Source organism: Protopterus annectens, chromosome 8.part0 (genome assembly GCF_019279795.1).
Source record: "Protopterus annectens isolate FY-2018-M chromosome 8.part0, PAN1.0, whole genome shotgun sequence".
NCBI lineage: Eukaryota > Metazoa > Chordata > Ceratodontiformes > Protopteridae > Protopterus > Protopterus annectens.
The window spans coordinates 95,313,380-95,335,879 of record NC_056741.1 but is presented as its reverse complement, the minus strand read 5'-3'; positions in this window follow the sequence as shown (position 1 = coordinate 95,335,879).

The window sequence follows — 22,500 nt, the reverse complement described above, 5'->3', positions numbered from 1 at the left end:
CCTGCTATTACATGTTATATTTATTTTAGCACTATGTTTTGGTATGAGAGTCATGGCTTAGTGGTGGGTCATCCAGATTAGTGTTACCAAGGTCCTGGGTTTGGGACTGACAGTGGGATTTTATTTTGCTTTCAAATGAGTACAGGACCTGTCAATCAAAGTGCTAAAGGCACTTTTAAGCACTTAAAACCAGGTCTGCGCTTGTTGCGCGGAGCTCACACATGCGCACTGGCGGTGAGCTCTGCTAACACCGGCGCACACCCGCGCTATTTTCTTTGAAAGAAAAGAAAAAGGGGTGACAGGAAAGTGGTGAAAAAAGGGGTCACAAAGAGGGTAAGACAGTAGGGAAACAAGCATGGGATTTGCAGGAGGGATGTAGGTAAGGCCCATAGATGCCCATGTCTTTAGCAGCAACAGCTGTGCATATGTATGTAATTTGGTGTGACTTTTGAAACCTTCCACCCATGAGAGAGGTGTCAGGACAACATTAATACCTGTTGTACAGCCAATTGTAATTAACAGTTTTAATGTCCAGCGGACATGTGTGTGACATGGACAGCTATGTATGGGGCGTAATATTTTTGTGGGTACAGAGTGCCCTTTTTTTTTTCTTTTTAGTTTCCAGGTGAGAGTGGTATGTCAGGTGAAGGTAGTCAGTATAGCTGGGGAGGTAGGTTGGGTAGGTTAACAGACAAGACGCATACAGGGGCGGTGTATGACAATTTGGGGGGGGTTACACAATTGACGGGGACGGAGGTTGGGATATCCAGAGCCCATGAGCCCACAGATGGCAACAGTGGAACTGATATCCCCACCCATAGGCAGTTGCCACTGTTCCTTCACAGCCCAGGATGAGGCTGTGCTGGGGGCTGTGCAGGCGGGACAACGGGCATGCCCATAAGCTGTGCCACCTGGGCCTCAAGCTGGGGTAGGGGCCCAAGAACAGAGTCCTGGATCTCCCTTCGTACCACAGACCGGACACCTTGGAGGGTGAGTGGACGGTCTCCTCCGGCCACGCTTGCAGAGGGGGGACGGGCCCCATCCCCTGCAGTGCTTCCACCCGAAGGTGGCACAGGGCCACCGGAGGAGGGTCCAGCCTGGGCACTAGTGCCAGGTGCATTCGCCAGAAGAGGTGGGAGAGGTGGGTCCGCTGGGACCCGCCTTCCCAAGCATTCTAGGTTTGGGAGTATGTCATGTTAGTTTGGGTTAGTAGCATATCATTCCATTCAAATTAGTTGTAACAGCATGCATTGGTATTCCCATTAAACAAACACCCAGATGTTAACACCGTTGAACAGCAGGCATATCACATGCATTATTTGAACAGCAATACAAAGTCAAACAACATGCAGGGTTGATTAATGGCAACAGGCCATCAGGTTTGCAGGTATGAACAGGGCACATGCACCAACGGACATGCATATGTTTATAAAACAACAGGACAAATGTCCATGGGTAATACAATTTACACATACCAGTTCAGAGTGAAATTTTCATTTGCGGTTATAGGGTGGGGTGGAGAAAGAAAATGTTGACACATTCATAACAAAAACATTTCATATACATTTGTAATAGAAACACAATTAAGTTGTGGGTGATGATTATAAAATGATATTTAATTGACTGTCATGCTAGAACTGTTACAGATACATCACTATGTTTAGTATGTCAGACAATCATTCATACTATCTGAAATTTGTTGACTGTGATCACCATATACAGATTTTGGGTTACACGTTAAAGATTCAGACACACTAAAATCAGGTTGGGAGGTTCAGTTTTAATTCCCACATGCATTTAGTTCTGTACTGACAGACTGCAGTATATTTATTCCAGAGTTATTACTACTTTATTTGTTGATACATGACCCTTTTCCTCACTCTCACACATCCTGCTATTTCACAGTTCAGGTTGGTACTTCTAGGCTTTGTTAACATATTAGACCTGTGGTTATTCAAACACTTTCCAGCAGCCTCACTTCTGTCATGATTCAGCATTTCAACAGGGGATATATCTCACATGTGATTAACTCAGCTTCTGCAGCTGTACTTTTCAGACTATTGCAGGTTCATAGGTTCATAGGTTCATAGGTTTATACTAGGCTATCTGCCCTAAGGCATTTATAAGCCTAGCCCAAATTATTGTGGCTTACGCCACCCCTTATATGAAAAAATACTGTGCCCATTAGTTTGTTGTGCCTCTGTCCAGCAGTGACCCAGAGATGATTCCCGGGGTAAACCTACGATCTCCCATCCACAGGTCTAGATTTCTCTTGAACAGAGTCAGCGAGGTGCTCTGCCTCACATGGACCGGGATTTTATTCCACAGCATAGGGAGTCTCTGAGTGATAAATCTATCCCTCCAGCACGTCCTATTTATATCCGTGCTAAGGTTTAAGTCGCTTGCTCTAGTGGTTTTGGTGGATTTGGATTTTTGAGGTGGAGCATGTCCATTAATTCGGGTTGGACATGGCCTTGTATGTCAGGCACATGTCACCTCTGAGCAGACGGTATGCGACTGAATAGAGCTGGAGTTTCTTCAATCTGGCAGCATATGACAGATTTTGGAGTCCCTTTATCCTTTTGGTGAGGAACTTTTGGGGTCTCTCCAATTGCTGCAGATGTCGGGTGAGATACATCCCGAATGGGGCATTGTACTCGATCATTGGTCTGATAAGTGAAGAGTACAGGGGAACAATGACCTCACTAGATCTGGATGTGAATCCCTTCATGATCAGGTGGGCAATGTAGAAGGTCTTTCTAACCACTTTAGCAATGTGAGTGTCAAAAGAAAGGCCACTGTCAACCTGGGTCCCCAGGTCCCTGATAACCTCTTCTGTGCTTAGTGGATTTCCACCTATATGGTAGCTTGGGGTTACCTTGTTTTTCCCGAAGGGTATGACTATACATTTTTTGGCGTTTAACTTCAGGCCATGGCTCTGGCACCAGCTATCTGTTTCCGTGAGTCCCTTCTGAAGGATATCCGTGTCCGATGCACTTTCCACTATGGCGCCCAGTTTGCAGTCAACTGCAAACTTTGTCAGCCAAAGTCCTCCCATGTTGGCCTGTACTTCTGAGAAGTAGATGCCAAACAATAGGGGGCCAAGGACCGAGCCCTGTGGGACACCACTTGTGACCGGCTTGGAGTCTGACACAGCGCCAGCAACTCTAACCCTGTGGGTTCTGTCCTTAAGCCAGTTTGCAACCCATCTTGTGACATATGGGTTTACATTTAAGCTGGTAAGTTTTCTACAATACCGAGTGGGGTATTGTGTCGAAAGCCTTGCAAGGTCAAGGTAGGCTGTATGGACTGCCTTTCCCTCATCAATGGCCTTGGTGACTATTTCAAGAAGTCGACCAAGTTCAAAAGGCATGATCTTCCCTTGACAAAGCCAAACTGGGTCGGGTCCAATGTCTGCAAGTCCCCTATATCTTTGTTTATGAGCTCCATTATGATCCTCTCCATAGCTTTGCAGACTAGACTTGTTAAGCTTATGGGGCGGTAATTACCAGGGTCCGTAGAGGCGCCACCTTTGTGGAGTGGGACCACAGTTGCCGCACGCCACTCCTTGGGCACGTATCCTGTGGTAAGGCTGAGATTAAACAGCTGCCTTATGTGCGGGTTTAATTCCTCATTTAGCTCATGTAGCACACAGCCGGGGACACCATCCGTCCCATTGTTGCTGTGTTTTTAGCTTTAGAGAGCAGCTTTCACCTGCGCATTTGAGATGTCCGGGTGGCTACACTCGGCTGGGATAGTTATCTCTCCTTTAGGGGGGAGAGGGGGGTGAAGTTTGCACTGAACCTGTCTGCCAGTATGTTGGCAATGTCTGTGGGTTCAGTGATTTTTGTATCATTTTGGACTAATTCTGAGCATATCTGTGAGTTTCCACCCAGGTTCCTAACATAGCTGAAAAAGGCCTTATGATTGTCCTTTGAATCCATGGCAATTTTTCTCTCAAAATTGGCCTTAGTTGATTTTATGAGTGCTCGTATTTTTTTACTAAATTTAACTAATGGTGGGACATCAATATTAAAGACTGTTTAAGTCTGTCAATTATATTTCCAGTTTCACTTACATACTGCTAAACAGTTATTTGATGCAGCCATACCTGCACACTTACACTTGCTGCTTGCACATGCTATTACTGATTGACTTCACTGCACTGTTCTGCTAACTTCCACACTTTCATATTTATTTACAAGTACTAGGTTGGGTTACTGACCTGCATGGTGGCGCAGCCGCACCAGCCTGCTGTCATGGGCCCTGTGATTCGCAGAGCGGACACCTGCAGCTGTAATACAAAACAAGTAATATTGGAATACACATCTCCATGGTATCAGCTAGTTGAATTCCTTACATACATAGTAAAATGTAACTTAGTAGTGGGGCGTCGGGCATATCCTGGGCCTCCTGGATCCATTGGTTCAACTGGTCTTGTTTGCGTCGCTTCAGGTCCGCATGGTGGTGACGGACCTGCTCACCAGTACATGGAATCCCAGTAGCACTGGTGAGATCATGAGCCAACTGATCCCATGCCTCCGCCCTGTATGCTCCCCATGAGACCTGGCCCTGCATGAGTTGGGCCTCATGATGATGGACTAGGAGCCAGACCATATATCTGGACTCCTCAACGCCCCACCGCTGTGCTCGAAAGCAACGTCCCTCCCCTACTCCACTCATTCTGCCTGCAGGTCTGTTCTACAATAATTTATGCTGTGTATTCCCACCTATGGGGCTTATATATGCCGATTTTCCCACACATTTCTATGATTGGCTGTTTTGGAACTGTATCAACTTCACAGAAACTGCTTTATCATGCTCCACTTTGGATTATATGCTATATATATGCAATTTCTGCCTTTCTATGTACTGCTGTCATGGCTTAGTGGTTTAGTACCTTGACTCTAGTGCATAGTATTCTGGGTTTGAATCTAACCACTGATTTTTATTTTTTATGACTGTCTAGACAGACTGAGGGGTGTGTCTGTGTAAAGGCAGTTTTGATACAGCTTGCTTAACGTTGCCCAGCGGTTAGCTTGTGGGCGTGATGCGTAGCTCCGCACAAACGGTGTGCGCTAGTTTAAACCTTAATTGTCTATTAGCTCACATGTTAAGCTGAGCACAGCTAGTTGCACACAGTTTGAGCGGGTTAAACTAGTGGTTACCTACGGGCAAGCATTTTGCAGCCTTTGAACCACTACTCAGCTACGGGCACTCTGTGTCACCTTGTTTGACAGTAGCTTAGCTATGGGTACATTTCTAATTTATTTTCATCTTGCATTACTTAAAATTATTTGGCCCATTTCATTGCATTTTACAAAAATACTACTTTTACATGTGTACAATAATGTCAGGGGCCTTTTTTGTGCTTATTTACAAAAAAAAAAGGATGTTATCTGGGCTCAAACCTTGCCTGCCTGTTCTTAAGCCAAACACTCTACCGCTATGCTATTACTTCTTAGCTTACTCTGCATATTTAGGTCTTATATCTTTTTCAACTGATTGCTAACTGCAGCTGCGCTACGGGCACGCCCGCGCACACGAGCACACTCATTAGCAAACATCTACGGGGTTTGAAAAAAAAAAAAAAAATTTTCATTTTTACATTTTAGAACAACTGTTTACATTTTTACTTTGTATATTGCTGGTCTATGGGGGCATGTGTTGTGCAGTGGGTTTCTTCACATTTCCATGGCCTCTCTCGTGGGTGTTTACTTTCTGCCATTGTAGACTTCCGGGGGCATGTCCGCTTGCAGGGCTTAGCCTACGGACACGCCCCCTACTGTCTTACACAGACCGTGTAAGACTTAGGTGTGATTCAGCATGCCTCATGCATATGCATGACATGCTGACATCACTCCGTTTAACTGCAGCCTCCGTGTAAGAGTTATAACTCTTACACGGAGGCTTCCTGAATCCTGCCCCATGAGTGTTTGCTGACAAATCCAACACCAACTAAGACAAATAATCACCAATGAAATTAACTTGCTAAGTTGTCTTTTTAACTATAATAATACAACAAAAGTTTGACGAATATAAAGAACCAGCATAAATTATCTTAAGGAAGTAGTTAATAGAAGTAGAGGGGGCTTACTCTTTTAAAAGCATAAGTTTGAATATGCTCAATGTGGAATGTAAAGAGGATGAAGAAGGTAAAACAAAACAACAAAGCAAGCTGGCGCTACATGGCACAAGGCAAAAACTGAACAAAATAAAAGATATATTGTATGTAGGTGAAGCCTAATAATGAATATCTGACACCAAAACAAGTCATAGTTCTAAAAATCTTTTAAACTGTAAGGAAAAGTTAAAAAGAGAAAAACATTCACATAAAAACATTGCGTTTGTCATGAACATGATTATACTAATAAACATGAAACACAGAGACACCAGACATCTCCCTAGTATATAAATGTTAAACAGAAAACAACATCTAAAGAATAAAAATAAACAACACCAAAAGTAGCAATCAATTAAATGATTGTCATAAAGGAGACATAGGATGTGAGAAAGTTTGAAAAATGTTACTGTTAAGTCAAAGGAAAAGGGCCATAACATATTAAAAAACACAATTTTGCATGTATAGAGGTTATATTAAATTGTGGTTTTAAATAACTTTCTTAATAGATTTTTTAAATAAAATTTTACCTTTAAGGAGATATAAAAGTTAAACTGATTAAGGATGTTTAGATTTTCACTTTGGGATCAAGAAAAAAAGCACAAAAAGGAATAAATAGATGAATACACTGCTGTCAATGTATGTCCGAGCATTAACTGTCTCACATAAACTGAACACATATTTGCTGACCTCACAGTACCCAAACGTAGTGAAAGTTTTGAAACATGAGGAGAATAAATCTAAGATGACTTCCCTGCTTAGTCTAGTAGAAGAATATCGATGTCAAGCAGGAATGGAAATCAAACCAGAATTAGATAAAAAACAGGCAGCAACTAAATGTGCCAAAAACAAAAGAAAGACTAAGGTGAAGGACCAGATGAGAAGGCAAGAAATGTGGAAATGTATAAATATATTTGCAAGTATAGAAAACTTCTGGAAGAACCTCATGCTGATCAGGACTGAACACAGTAATGGTTAAGGAGAGGTGAATTCAAACCAAAAGATGAAAGGTTAATATTGGCAGCCCAGGAGAATGGGATATACACAGATATTGGTTTACAAAGACTATTGAACTTGTGGGAAAAACCAACAAATGTAGGTCCTGTAAAACAGAAATAGATAAGAGTTGCATACCTTGTTGCTGGTTGTGACATACTAATGGCAGAAGGACTGTATACTGAAAGGCATACTAATGTGGCAAGACTGTTGCACTGGGGATTGTGTAAACATTATGGTATTGAAGTAACTGAAAAACACTGAATCATGAGCCTCAAAGCATCATAGAAAATGTTGAAGTCTACGTTACACGGGATCATCCATACTAACAGTTCAAAAGATAGATGCTACACAATCAAATACAGTGGTCCACAAAAAGAAGACAAAAGTAGCATTGATCATTGAAATCATTACACCCATTGACTACAGTGTCTTGCATACAAGTAGACACAAAGTCATAAAATATCAGGATTTGCAGGCAGAAATGAGAGCAATGTGGAATAAAGATACCCAGACAGTTGCACCTCCTTAGCCCTCTTCAAAAGGAACCTTGACGATTTAATGGGAGATAGGAATTTCACCCCAGGGATCACGTCAGTCACCCTGCTAGAGAGGGGTCCAGGGAAGTAAATATTGTGGGTAGAAATATCCAAGAAATTGTTATGGTTAGGCTTGAATAGGCCCTAGGGCCGATAGCCTAGTACCAACCTATGAACATATGAACCTATGAATAGTAAGAGCAATGGGTCTTATGAAAAAAAAAAACTACAATCATATTTAGATTTGTTACTGATGTACTTAACCCCATAGGAATTGCAGAAGTCATTACTGAGCACATTACAGATGCTGTGAAAAGCACTTCTGGCTGACATCAAAGACTGAAACAATACTAACTTCATGAAGTTTAATGTTACTTTGACCTAGGAATGGGGTCCATTCCAGTCATGGTAATAGAAACCCAAAAGACTTGAAGAAATTAAAAAAAAAAACTGAGATATTAAAATAAGAAACATTTGTTAAACAGAACATTAGTATTTGTTCAGAAAAACAGTTATTTCAGAGTTGAAGGTTTTATATCTTTGCTAAATGATAACAGAATAAGACTTGTTTTCTTTTTTCTTTTTCTTCATATCAGTCCATGAATTTTTATCTGAGGTTTGTTTCAAAGTAGGGGAAGACATGTCTATTTGCTCTGTTACATGTAGTAGGTTACTGTTTTTTAACAAACATAAAGGTTTATTTTAGATTATTAAAATTCTTATTCTATTAGATAAATGCATATTTATTTTTGCTGAAAAGAGCATCTGAGACTTCAAATAATTTTGTTTTAGAGTTTTGACAAGGGTCAACATTTCTTTCTCAGGTCTATGTTTTTTAATGAATGACCATTGTCAAATCTGATAGCATTTTGTTTGTATTTCAGGGTAGCTTTCCCCCATGCAATTTTGAGTATTAGACCTTTGTCTGTATAAGGTAGTGATTTAATAACAATGGATTTCAGTGAAGAAGTTGATGAGGGAGAAATAGGTTTGCCTATAGCTCTATGGCTCTTTCAGTATAATATTTCAGGAATCCAGGAATTCAGAAAAGAAATTAAGTCTTCACCTTCAGTTTTTTTCAAGAAGACCAAAAATTCTTATGTTACTTATCTTTTTTCTATTTTCCAGATCATCTATTTTGTTTAAGAGCCAGGTATTTTGTTTTAGTAAAAAGTCAATTCGGGCTTCTTTTTGGGCTTCTTCTTCTTTCAGTCTGCCATCATTGTCATTCAGGGCATTCTCCGTTTCATATATTTTTTTGTTTGTTGTTGTTGTAACATTTCTTTAGAAACCTCAATTTGATTAAGACAGTTTTCAATTAGATTTTCTAGTTTGTTTTGGAATCCATCCATTTTAAAAGATAGTTCTTGAAGAGTTGATATAACTAAAAGTTTTAAGTCCTTTCTTATAGAAGTGTCAGCATGAGACTGTTGGAATTATTCATTTTCAGTTAGCAGTTCGGTCCCCAAAGTAAAAGTGACAAGAAAATTGTTATAGACCCTCACAAAAGTCAGAAAATAAAAATCAGGATAAATTTTGTTAATGAATTAAATATTTTTCCTGTATTGAAGAGCAATTATGCAGAGGTGTAAAAAAGTTCTCTCTTCATTTGACCATCTTGGCTCTACCCCGATTGATAAGTCTGATGCTCATGATAACTATGCTTTGCATCACAGCAGTTTAACAGAAAATAACTGAATATAATATCTAAAAAGTCTTATGTAATCTATGGCAAATCCAATCAAGTGCACACGCACTCACGTGCGCGTGCACACACACACACACACACACACACACACACGTATGTATGTATGAATATATGTGTGTGTGTATATATATATATATATATATATATATATATATATATATATATATATATCAATACTTCCACAACCTCTTTTCCCATTTTTCACATGGGCTCGAGATGTCAGTTCAACATTGACAGTCATCTAGATCCAAGGTTCACACCGCCAGGTTGCAAAAAGAAGTGCCCAAAGTTTTTGCTATGTTCTCTGTTTGGTAATTGGCAGATAGAATTACAAAGTGTCATCTCCTTGTCACTTTCTGTCTTCACTTGCCTACAAGATGGAATGTGCATTTTCTTCCTATCATACTTAGCATGTTTATAGAAAACAATAATTTGTCATGTCAGCATGAATTTTGTATTAGCTTGAACTGAATTTGCTACAGTCCTGGGTATTTCAAAAAAAGTGTTCTTGTGTAACACATTCTGCTATATAAACATAGATACTTATTACTCAGCCAGCCTCAACCTGATCTTTAAAAGCAATGCAGAAACAATGCACGTAAACATCCATTTAAAAAGATAGTTTCATATTACATAGTCACATAAATCAATAACCTGTTCGGCAATACCTGACAGCACCCTTGATTTCCTCACTCCCAACCTTGACAAGATTTAACTCACGCAGAATTTACCAGTACGTACCCCAAAAGCTTTCTGCAACATTTATTTCCTTCAGCCTCTCAAGCAAGAAAAGTGGAAAAGTAAATAAGACCCCTATATGGCCAACGCAATGTATTATTTGAAGAAGATCTACTCTTCAAATGCTCTCAACTCAGAATTGCGACAAACCTCTGGGTTGTTCTGTTTAATAAAAGCAGAAATTATTAACATTGAACAACTGGATAACATATGTATTATTCATAGCAATGATATAATGCTAATTACTGAGACTTCAATCACTTTTTCTGGATAACATATAAACATTAAATTCCAGGTCAGGCAAAATACATGGGGGAAACTATGAGATTTTACAAATCCACCATTTCCATTCAAATTTGTACACAATCCAAATGCATAAAGTTCTATAATTCTAAACAGGCCATAATAAAACCTGTGAAAGTGGCAAAAGGGGAGATAATGATAATGATGTAAAGCCTTTGATTTTCTATACCATGCAATACTGTTTAATGCCCTCATCCACTGTGGCATACCTAAAAGTGCCTCATTTTGGTTAAATGATATTTGTTTCAAAAGATTTTTTGAATGCATGTTTCCTCACTTTAGAGGAAGTCCCCTAAATCATACTGCCCATCACTGGTCAGTCCAAACCAGTCCTCCCTTTCCCATTTCAGCAATTATTTTACATGTGACTTTCCTAAGCTTTATATAATCCTTGAGCAAAGCTAAATCTTGTTTCTACATGACTGGAAAAAAATGACATAGTGTCATAGCTCTAAACAAAGAAATACCTATGTGATACAAGACCTAGAATTAGCAGTATGAGAAATAAATATTATAGACTAACAAGAGAATCCTAGAAACAAGAGTTTAAGGTACTGAAAAATTTGGCAAGATCTGTAAACAATACACTAACACCAAGCAGACAGAAATTAACAAATTGTTCTTATATGACTGAATAATGTTCCACTTCTTTTCACTAGACAGTATGGCAGTGTCTCTGACTCAAGTTTGGTTTCAGTCACTATCTGTTAGCATGTGACAGCAAGACTGCACAATTACTTTAAATAGATTATCCAGTTGTGAACACTGGCCCTATCCAGAATCACCAGTATTTTGCCCTGCCAAACCATATTGTTTCTCATTCAACAAAAGGTGCAATCTACTTGGGAGCTCTTTACAAATTGCTCAGACTATAACTGTCCCCATTTCTTGCTAGTAGATTCTGTGTTGGACAAACTTAATGTAACATCAAATCTATCCAAGCAAATGCTCTTAACTCTTGATAAGGTAGTTAACAAACTCCACTTTAGTGACCTTAGATTTTCAGTACTTGCCAAGAAACTTTCATCACTGTATTTCACAGTCCAGAACACTGGCTCATATCCAAAGATCAGGGCTTCTTCTCTAAATTCCAAATAATTGCCTGATACTGAGGCACTCCTGCATTTAGAAAACACCCATGACTGAGAACTCATGGAGACTTGATTCAAATATGAAGAGAACACTCTATCTATACTTGGGTTATGTACTTTCCGTATCTTTAGACCTAAAGCTAACTGTGTTGGTATCTCTGTATTTGTCAAGAAACAGGTTATCTCTGGGCAGATTCGTGCAGACCAGGAACCAAAATAAAATGAACTTGTAGGGAGACAGATCACTCTAGTTAGAATCCTGCTTGCTGGGGCCTCATATACCTGCAGTTGGAATGTCTTAAAAATTCTAAGATTTTAGTCATACTGTGTGCATAAGTGCAAGAGGACCCTATTTCTAATCTTAGTAGGAGTATATGCAGCATTACATTAAAATGTCACTTCAATTTTAAATTTAAACTTGCTGATGATGAAACGGCATTGACATTCTATATATAAGCTAGTTAAATGTGCCTTTGGTCATTTGCTGAAAAGTTGCTATATCAAGTCATACATACTTTTTTAGAGTTACCACATGCCCTTGAGTGTCAGCCTTCCTTTGTATAGAAAGGGGATGTCATCTGTCCTACAAATGATGCAATACTGTATTTCATTGTCTTCATTTTCACTTATTTGTTATTTTAATATCCTGTGAAAATGCTCTTTAAGAACCTCCATTAATACTTGCATATGTTCAGGTTTATTAAATACCTTCAGGTTCATGCTGTCTGGCCAAACCTAGGGGATAGCTTCCATAAGTTTTAGGTTGAATAAAAAAAGAGACGTTAAGATGCAATAACTATTACAAAACTCTTCTTGATCCTTTAATGTCATATAAAGGACTGTATAGTCCAACAGAATTGGGAAGTTATCAAACCCTTGTATTCTAGAAATAGACAATCACATAGATTCAGTTCCTTCTTATATACAGTCTGGCCAGAACTCCAGTATTTCCTGAAAGCAGAAACCTGCATGAGTAAGGACTACATTTTCATCAAGTTTATTTGGGTATACGTTTAAGGAAATTATCCTTGGCTTGTTATTAATCTTAGTATCAGTGGAGTTTATTAAGAATATGATGTCTATAACTCTTAATGTCTTTCCTTCTGCTCAGCTGAGATGAATTAAGAAACAATGATGGATTGTTGACTTTGGTGGAAATAAATTGATATAAAAGTAGCCATTATCCCACAAAGAAAGTCTTTAAAAGATGTTATTCTCCCCTCTGCCTTAGACCAAAACTCCTTGATTCCAGTATCTAGTTCTTATTTTGGCAATTTTCTTGCATGGGCAAGTGACTTCTGTAATAAAATCAGGAGAGATGCAGTTGCATTACCAAAGGCATTTAGACGGAATGCTTTTGAGTGAATAAAAACTACCAAAAATAATGTTGGCAAGTCTTGAGATTTTACTTTTCTCTGCTATTGTGCAACCTTAAAGTTGGTATAGATAGGTTGGTAGCTGTGGATGATCTTCCACTTAATAGAGGGTACTGGGGGCTTGTTCCCCTATTAAAATTGCTTTTTTAGCTACATAAGCCTGTGTGTTACTGTTGTCAATGTCAATCAGGCCAAAGGGAAAAAAACCTCCTGAATAAGTTATTTTGCAATCTCACTGCAATTAAGTAACATCTTAACCAAAAAGTAGAAACAGAATTGTTAGATTGGAACTAGCAGAAAATAGCACCACTTTTATATAGTTTGGTGTCATTTCAAGAAACCAGCCTTTCTGTTTGATAATACTGTAGGTAAGGATTTTGACAATCAGTGGTTAAGAAGAAAGCATAATCTGCATATATTACAGAGTTTATCATCTGAAAACAGTATATAGTAACACCATGTAAACTCACGAGTTATCAATTATTGTTGAAGGCTCAGAAAACATGAGAATGAATTAACTTATCCCATAAAATAAAAGAAGGAAATATCACACTGCAGAAGGATATGGTTTATTACATGAGAATTTGTGTTCTTGCAAGTAAGAAGTGGCACTGTCCATCACAACAGTAATAATATTATAATGAAATGTTATAGTCATCATCATCATCATCATCGTCATCAATCATCCATATTTTTTACTGGTATGGCAACAAATCATCAATCGTTGTTACTAGTAAACTCATCTATTCTAATTGTTCAAATTATTCAGTCATTGCAAACATATAAGTTGTTTGGTCATGTAGATTACAGTGAAGATCCAAGGTCATTGTTAACATTTTAGCCCGCTGCATCTCAGGTCCCAAAATGTCAGATGGTATAAGTTCCTCAAGAAATGCTTTGGGATCCTGGAAAAGCTTCACCACTTCTCCCAACTTCACTCACAAAGAGTATGAATGCCTCAAGCTAGTTTTAAGTCCCTATTTCTTTAATTATGACAGAACACATTATATGCCTCTAAATGTTTATTATTAATTTGCAGTAATCATCACTAATGAGCAGTTTCCTTTCATTCAGTATTAGCCACTTTGGCCAGGTGTCTTACAGATATATTTTTGTTTAAAAGTGAGAGCTATAAGTAGTCAATCCACCTCAAAAGACACAAAAAATTAGGCGATTATTATTTTTTTTTTCATATAGATTCATAGGCTATTTATTGGCCTGCAGGCCTTTATAAGCCTAGCCAAAAATTTCATCCATGTTCCTACAAAGTTCCCACAAAGTCATCACTGTTTTCCCTGTCCAGCAGGGATAGAAGTGGGATCCCAGGGGTATATTTTCTGTTTCCCATCCAGTCATCCAGGTTCCTCTTAAAGAGTGCTAGTGAGGTACTCAGTTTGACATGGAAATGGAGTCTATTCTAGAAATGGGGGAGTCATTGGGACACAAACCTATCCCACCAAACATTTCTATTAATGTCACAGACCAGGTTGAGGCCTTGTGTGCTGGTTATGTTGGAGTTTGACCTACGGATGTGCAGCAGCTACATCAAGGCTGAGTCTGAGATGGCTTTGTATGGCAGACACTGATCACCTCTGAACAGTCTGTATGAGACTGACTAGAGAGACAGGGCTTTTAGCCTATCTGTATAGGATAGGTGTTTGAGACCCTGGATTTTCCTGGTTAGGAACCTCTGTGGTCTCTCCAACTGCTGCATGTGCTTGGCAAGGTGCATGCCAAAGGGGGCATTGTACTCAATAATGGGTGAGATAAGGGAGGAGTACAGATGTTATGACCTCCTTGCTCCTTCTTTTTTGTTATTGCCTGTCATGGTTTTGTAACAAATGACAGATAAGCGGTAGTTGTTTTTGACTGTACATGTCATAGGAGGATCATTAAATAAAGGTAAATATTTAGTTAAAATAAATTTATCACAGCATATTGCTTGAAATGTATTTTGAAACAAATTTTTAAGAGGTTCAAAATTAAAAGAAAATGTGTTTCCCAGTCTGCTTTAACTTGCCTATTGTATCGCCATTGTATGTCATTTTGTTTATTATTTCGTCTGTTCTATGTGCTGTCACAAATACAGTATATGAAAGGTTCCATGTATATATTTTCCAAAATAAAGAAGTTGTTTTTCTGGATAATTTTAATATTTCCTGGTATTCAGAAAGTTAAGCATGAAATTCTTAGAAGGTCTCCACATCACATTAAGTCATTTGTATTCATAGATTGTTCTACTGCTAAGATTTCCCCTTTTGGTGAGCTCAGAATAGAAACAGTTTTCAGATGAAGCTACATAAAAAAAGTGATAGTCCTGGGACTGCCTAATGTTAATTACCATGTGTTTTTCCGCGAAAATTTTTGTGGCACTCAATTTGCTCAGCCGAGTGATTCAGAGAACCCCGGTTAATCTCAGATGAAAGAGTGAACACTGTCAAAACACAATAGCCACCCATTCACTTTTATGGGATTATTTACTATGCCAGCAATGAAGATGTAGGGGTAGTTTGTGTTTGTGTGTGTGTGTGTGTGTGTGTGTGTGTGTGTGTGTGTGTGTGTGTGTGTGTGTGTATGCATGTGTATGTGTGTGTGTGTGTGTGTGTGTGTGTGTGTGTGTGTGTGTGTGTGTGTGTGTGTGTTCGCGTGCATGCGCATGTGTGTTTCAGCCTAAGTAGTCACTGGTGGGGTTAGGTACGGATCACAGGTTCTCACTAAGCTTAAATAGAGCAATGAGAATCTCAATGAAATTACCAAATGTGGTGCGAAATATGAAAATTGCAGAAGCATCTGCTAGCAGTGATATCCATGCGTAGAGTGTTCTTGCATAATAATGCAGAAATCTAATGGAGTTTCTAATACTAATTAGTCATGTGGTCTCCTCACTAATGCCAGTGAGTCATCCATACTGTTGTGAGATTAGCAATATGAGGAACTAAGCAAGTTTTCTCCACATTTTCTAAGTAAAAAAAAAAAAATTGTTGTCAAGCATGTAGTCATCCAGACTAGTTTTAAAATTTATTAGGAAAATAATCTGCACCAGAAATGGGCCTGTTCCACAGAGTGGGGACATGTTGGGTTACGTATATATCATACCACCTGATATTGATATGGTAGTGTAGGTTTAGGTCTCCAGAATAGGTACTTGCTTTACTTCTTATGGTATGCCTTCAAACATATTATTATTAGTATTATTATTATTATTATTATTTGTAGCTCCAATTATACTGGCAATTAGTAGCTACTATTCTATCAATGTTGACGTTTATAAGGATCGATTTGTCTTCTATGAAACAAATTAGATAGCTGCTATTAATTCAGATGTTTTAGTATATTGTAAAGCTTTATAACTGATGAGTTTATATATAATGGTAATATCCATGAGCAAAATTATTTTGCTGTATACAAATTATTGTGTTAAAATAATTTTGTAATATGTTTACTTAAAATGAAGTTCAATAAAGAATGATTAGGAAGAGTAAACATCAAAGGTTATAGGGGAAATCGCTGTTTCATTGCTTCAGTAACGTATTATAATTTACATCATAAAATGTAATCTCAAGAACATGATTAGTTTAGCCACAGAGCTAGAAAATGGTCATATGGGGTCCCAGGCAGGGTAACATTGTATTAAATTAACTAAATGCAATCTGTGTATGTGTTATTCTAAGTAGTTTGCTGTTTAGGTTTGAATTATTCCACATGGGTTTGAATACCAGGCAATCAAATCAAAATCATGTATGTGTTTGCTCTGTCTCATTGACTGGATCAAGAAAAATGTCTTAAAGCAGCAAGTGCAGCAGCTGTATTAAGCAGGAAACTTTTTTTTTTACATTAAATTTCATGAAAGTTGTAAAGTCTTTTAACATTTTGGCTAAAATATTTAAATGTAATTAGTTGTTGAGTGTGTTGGGGCATGTGGCTAATGAATTAGGATATTTAAGTCCTTCAAATGGTGTTGTTTTTTACTCTGAAGAAGTCTGTGTAACTAAAGATGAAAGCATTCAGTTAGAATAAACATTTTTTTTTCTAGTTTCCTTTTTGTTTTTGCCTCTGGTTTGAACAGTTTCCTTTTAATGTATGACTGTGGTTATTAGTTTTTGTTTTGTCAAAGTTGTAAAGTCTTTTTTTAAATTAAATTAATGTTATGCCTAGGCATCCCTGCCAGCATGGAGCCCTAGACAACTGCCTAAGTCATCTAGTGCTAGGTCCAGCCCTGCTTAATCACCAGTGGTATGCATTTTTGAAAGGTAAATTCTGTCTATTGAATCTAGAAAACTTCTTCAAAAAGTTTACAGAGGCCATAGATGATGACCATGGTGTAAATATTGTCTATTTTGACCTGGCCAATGCCTTCAACACTTCTCCAAATTGCTTGTGTCATACAGAAGTGAAATGCTGAAAAATCAACCCATATGACTCCTAAACCTTGCAGAACAAACTCTCCATAATAAACATTTGGTGTAATAAAAACTGACTTAAATTAAATGTTAAAAAATGTAGTATCATTATTTTTATAGACAACCCTGATTCCTCATACTGTGTAGAAACACATTACTACAAAATGAAAATGAAGTTTATGACCTAGAAACTGTGTTGACGATTCCCTCTCTTTTTTAGCCATCATACAACAATGATGGTGGGGGAATCATTTTTATAGTGCTGCTAATTGCCAAATGAATATCATCATTGTCTAAGGAGGTAATCACACCATTATATCCAACATAGATCAGACCAGTTATCTAGTCCAATTCTCCCTCTGGGATGTATTCTGTTACAGTTTTCACTGTTTGCAAAGCTTTTTGCTATTTTCACAGTTTGTAAAGTATTTACTGGAAATTTTCTCTGTTTGTAAAGCATCTGTTTGTTGATTTATTCCCATGCAGTGTGTTATATGTGCAGTTAAAAGCATGCTTTAGTCTCCTTGCTCTTTTTTGCTGTTTAAAATATTTATTTAGTGTCTCACTGTTGTTCTTGTGCTCCAGTAAATATTTCTTTAGTGTTCTCAGCCTAAAATAGTGCAGCTAGTAGGTGCAGCATAGTTCAGATAAAGATTTGCTGCATATGGACTTATTTGCTTGTAGTGGCTGTTTGTTCTGAGCACATTTTCCAGGCCATCTTGGATTGGAAATGGCTCTACTGCACTCTAGTGAGAGGATTATGCTGATTGGTGTCTGGCTGGTAAAGGCTGGCTGGTCTAGGGCTTGGAGTAAGCGCCTCATTGGTTCTTTTGAACGTTTTTAAAAGTTGTTTTAGGTTTTAACCTTCTGGTGTTTAAGTCCCACCTTTGAGTGGGTTTCTGCTTGTCTGCACATTGCTTAGCAACACACACTGCCAATTGTGCACCATAGGCAGACAGATCATTTTGACAATTTTCCCTTAGATACAGCTGTATCCCATTAGTGTAGCCCTCATCTTTAGCACATTTTCAGGCAAAAAGGCATTGCTAGTGAAGTTGTATAAGCACCCATTGTGATAACAGCCTGAAGACCTGAAGAGTTGTTCTGAGACCCTGGTCTACTGACTAATGCAGTATTAAGCCTAGTCTCTGAAGTGCTAATACACCTCGCCCAGTAGATATTCCAAAGTGTGACTGCTTTTCCTACCATATTCCTGTTTCTGACCATATAAATTTATCTAGCTCTATGGGTGGACAACTTCTCACAATTTCTTCAGCCAGCTTGGTTGACATGGGAATCCTGAGGCAGTGTAGCAATTGCCTCATGTACGCAGACAGCACCCTACTTCTAGTCCATGCAAACTGAAAATGTGAGAGATGTGACTATATTACAAACCTTGAATCAATGCTGTCTCACATGCCAGTGAGTACATCTGACACTGGGTGGGTTGTCAGCAAGCACACCTGAACATCTACTCCACCCAAACCCACATCACACATATCTACATATGTGAATGTCCTTGCCACAAACTTACCTAAACACCAGACACCTCCCAAACACAAACATAAGCATGCTACACATAATACTTTCCCTGCAGACAATACACAAAATATCTCATGCACCGATGTCTCACCTGCCAAGTCCATAAGGCTAAACACTAAACAACACATAGGTGACTCCATCGTGAAACACACAGATATCCCTCTCACCGGGCTGGATAAGGAAAAGTCATGGTCAGCTGTCAGGTGCCAGGATCCACCACATCACACATACACTAAATTCACTCAGCAACAGGTACTGTTATGACTTTGTCATGGTGCATATTGGTGTGAATGACTTGAGACATACCTCTCTGGACTATATGAAGAGACACATGACTGAGCTCTCAGACTATGTGTCTCAGGGAGGTATGTCCCTAGTTTTAAGCAGCATTTTACCATCACCTAGAATGATGCCTCAATAAAAACAGAAAATTATTGACTTCAATAATTGGCTTATGGGATCCAGTATTTGTCAGCCTGGGATGACATGATTGACATACCTCGATGCTTTGCCAGAAATGGTCTTCATCTATCACCACTGGGATTTCAGCTACTGGCTAATGCTCTTGCCACCCCTATAGTGCCTTTTTTAGTCAGTGTCACAAAGACAAAACTCCTGAAGTAAAAATGCCAAACAAAATCAACCTCAAGGTCATTCTGCTAAACGCTAAAAGCCGCAACATTAAACTGCACTCACTGGCAGCAGTCATCTCCCTGGAGGACACAGTGCAGTCATGGAGACCTGGTTCAAGGCTGCAGAGAGCACCACAGCCATACCAGGTTATACCTCTTTCCATATGTTCAGACCACAAAGAGAAGGCAAAAATCTAAAGGAGGTATTGTATCAATATTCATCAAGGATAAATACACCTCCAAATTAGTTAAACAGTATGATGCCATAGAGACACTTCAAGTGCAATTAACTGTTGGTAGGACACCTATTCAAGTCATTGGCAGCTACAGCACCCCTTACATGAATCAGGACACTCACTCTGCCTATTTGGATCAACTTGAGTCTATCAAGATGCATCTGAACACCATGGTTTTGGGTGACTTTAACTATTTCAGTATTGACTGGATGAATTACTCATGCTCAAACTCACCTGCCCAAAGTTTCCTCAACTTTGTCAACTCCAATGCCCTGGAACAGCTGATTGACACCCCCACTAGGGGCATCAACATCATGGATATGGTGCTTACAAATATGGGAGACCAATGTAGCATCCCCACTGTGAGTTCATCCCTGTTGAGATCTGACCACAAATCAGTCTCATTTGAAGTAACTATCACACCTATCACCCCCCCCCCCCTAGCAGCAACTAGACTAAAACACTTATCCAAAACAGACTATAACCTCTTATGGGATGGTTTAAATAGCTTCACTGCACCTCCACCCTCAGATGGAACCAGTAACTATGCCAAGCTCGACACTAATGCACTATACAAGCACCTGTATAACTTCATTGACTTGGCTGTACTTGTTAGGACCAAAACAAGCACTTCAAGGAAGAGCAAACCTGCCTGGTACACAACTGCCATTAACAGGCTTTACAATAAAAGGAAGAAATTGCTGTCTAAGAGTAAGAAGGAGTGGGATTTAACCTGGAGACACTCTCTCCTCAGCTTAAATAAGCAAATAAGATTTCTTGTGAAGTCCTCTAAGGCAAACATTGAATCCAAGTTAGCATCCTCAACAAAAGACAACCATAAGGTGTTCTTTAGTTACACTCATAACCTAAAAGGTAAGTCCCATATTTGCACCAAACTGATAGTAAATGGTAACACATATACTGAGCCGGTGTACATAGTTAACATGTCAGCTGTCAGGTTTGTGAAAACTTCCCTCCCATGTCCCTGCAACACATACCTCATAACATCCCTACCACCTGTCTCCTACCTTGTATATCTGAAGAGCAGGTCATAACCCCCCTCTCTAAGACCAAAACCACAGCATCAGTGGGACTGATAATAACCCAGGCTGTGTTCACCATGGGCTCAAATGAGAATTAGCATCACCATTGAGTATTCTTTTCAATCACAGTCTGTCTTCATCCCAGCTGAATGGAAAACAGCCACCATTATCCCCTTGCACAAAGGTGGTGTTTCTACTGATCCTGGGAACTATAGACCTATTAGCATGACTAGCCATATCTGCAAGGCTATAGAGAGAATCATCATGGACCTTATCAACAAAGATATAGGTAATCTCTAAACACTAGATCCTACCCAGTTTGGATTTGTCAAGAGGAGATCATGCATGGTTAAACCTGGTGGACTTCTTCGAGACAGTCACCAGGGTCCTGGACAAGGGGAAGTCTGTGCATAGAGCCAACCTAGACATAGCCAAGGCATTTGACACTATCCCTCACTCAAGCATCATTGGCAAACTCTCCCAGCTAGATATCAACCCTTTTCTTATAAGGTGGGTTGTGAACTGTCTCACTGATAGAACCCATACAGTTAAAATAGGGGAATACACCTCCAACAGCAGACACATAACCAGTGGTGTTCCACAGGGATTGGTCCTGGGAAGTCTACTGTACAGAATCTATTTCTCTGAAGTACAAGCTAAAACCAAGGGACTGTGGCTGACAAAGTTTGCTGACGACTGAAAACTTGGTGCAGTCACAGAATCTCCAAGTGATGCCAACATCTTTCAAGAAAATCTTACGCAAGCAAATGACTGATGTCAAAGTCATGACCTCATACTCAGTGCAAAAAAAGACATTATCATCCCTTTCAGTAAGAGCGATGTTCCTGGAAATAACCACATCAATGGCAATACCCTAAGTACGAACTCAGTGGTGAGAGACCTGGGCACTCAGGTTGATAGCATCCTTGCCTTAGTTCACCATGTTTCCACAGTAGTAAGAAGGCCATTCTGTATGACTCATCTCATAAGTAAGACATGTGCCACATGATCACTGCACTCCTGACATTGTCAGTAAATATGTTAGACTGACATGAAATCCTGACATGCATGCATATGTGTTCCTGCAAACTATCAAGTGGTAATGCTGATGTGATATACTGTTAACTCTGTGACATTGTACAGTCACTCTATAGCTGTACCTAGGATACAATTGGACTTCATAGTTCATAGTTCCATAGAAGAACACTAGGCTAATGTTCCAATATGACATAAAATCCTAGCCATATTTAACATAAGTTTCACAATTTTAAATAGCTATGTGAATACAGCTATGAGCCTATGCTATGTTATCGAAGACCAACTTCCTCTTTCCATTAGAGACATGGGCACAACACCAGGAGTGCAATTACCATTAGCCATCCATTGAAATAGGATGCACATGAATAGTGTCAGGAAAGGCCTTTGCTTTACATGAATGGGAAGCTTGCTCCAGAGAAGGTATAGCAATTGACAGATGTTTCTATCTCTCCAGCATGACTTATTATGCCAGAGACTAGGTTAATAGTTTTAGAATGAGTGACCCTCATGCAGTTTGGTTTAACAATGTGCAACATTTCCATCAGGGCCAGATTGTAAAATGCCCTATAGGGCAGACACAATTGGCCATTAGTATTCTGTAGGAGAAACAACACTGTAATATGTCTTTCAATCTTTCCACGTAGGACTTGTCTTTTACACCCTGTATCTTCATTGTGCAAAATCTCTGGTTTTGCTGCAGCTGTTGTAGATGTGTTGTGAGTTACATGCAGAAGGGT